The sequence below is a fragment of the Egretta garzetta genome, unplaced genomic scaffold, assembly GCF_000687185.1.
Source record: "Egretta garzetta isolate BGI_Z169 unplaced genomic scaffold, ASM68718v1 scaffold142, whole genome shotgun sequence".
In the NCBI taxonomy this organism is placed as follows: domain Eukaryota; kingdom Metazoa; phylum Chordata; class Aves; order Pelecaniformes; family Ardeidae; genus Egretta; species Egretta garzetta.
In genome coordinates this window covers 1125174-1126246 of record NW_009258955.1, presented here as the reverse complement: position 1 = coordinate 1126246, position 1073 = coordinate 1125174, and the positions used below count along the sequence as shown (strand labels likewise).

The 1073-nt window shown below is 44.4% G+C and overlaps 1 protein-coding gene across 1 annotated transcript in view; it reads right to left on the bottom strand.

The window, feature by feature from the left end:
- The window catches only part of GAD2 (glutamate decarboxylase 2), a 37710-nt gene that overhangs the window by 35903 nt on the left and 734 nt on the right, over positions 1-1073 (bottom strand). The gene's annotated exons all lie outside the window — the stretch shown is intronic.

Below are 1073 nucleotides of genomic sequence, written 5' to 3'. Positions count from 1 at the left end.
CCCCCCCCCAGCACTGGTGTTTGAAAACATTATTTTCATTAAAACAAATTTAAAAAATGCCAAGAAGGGCAAGCCTCACATATTTACAGGAAGGAAGAGAAACGCTAATGTTGTTTTAAAGGGTCTTTTTTTGGATGCACAAAATGAAATAGATCCATTATGTGAAACAAGCTATGACAAAAAAAAGATTAACGAAAATTGCTTAAGAAACCTTATTCTTTGGTTTCCCAGATTCACAGTTCCTGTGTTTCACAGCGTTCTGTGAAAATATGTTTCCTATGCCCTAACCAGACACATCACATGGATCACTGGACTGATCGACTTTGTTCCTGTGGCCATCATTTATCTAACTATTTATTATGATTTTTTCAGACGTTTTGACAGCACCCGATGCATGCATCAAAAACATTCAGCTGGACACTTCCACCTCTAAACAAGGATTACACAGATCCCTCACAATCTTTACTGGGATCAGTCTGTTCTGTTCCCAAAAGGTGACAAAACCTGTTTTTTTGTTTTGCCCTCAACCTCTATTCACAAATCAGCCTTTTGTCTCTTTCAGTAATTGCTACACATTTATTTTTAAGCAATTTCTCAGTAATTCAAATTCCCACTAAGAGCTCTCTGCATTATTTCTCAGTCACAGCCCTAATCGCAGCTACGCTTTTTGTCCGCTCCACCGCAGTTTATTTAAGGTGGCCCCGGGCTCGGAGCCGGGGGCTTCCCCATGCCTGGGTGAGCCCCACGCTCCTGCCCCACCATGAAGCCCACATGGAGGGGGGGGTCCCAGAGAGGCAGGAGTCAACCCATCCCTGCCCTCTCCCGTGAAAAACAACAACAAAAGGCTACGAAAACCATTTGGGCTTTGTTTTTATTGCTAGAGCCTAAAGTTGGTAAAAAAAACCCCAAATCCCTGTGGGCAGTTCTACCAAATTTTCCTATTTTGATGTCCTGCAGGAAAGGGGAGAGACACGGCAAATGGCCGCTCAGAGCTCCCATTTACAGGGTGTTTGTTGCGATTTTGGCTGTTAAATGGGCTAGCCCCTGCAGGGGATGCCCAGTCCCCCGTCCCC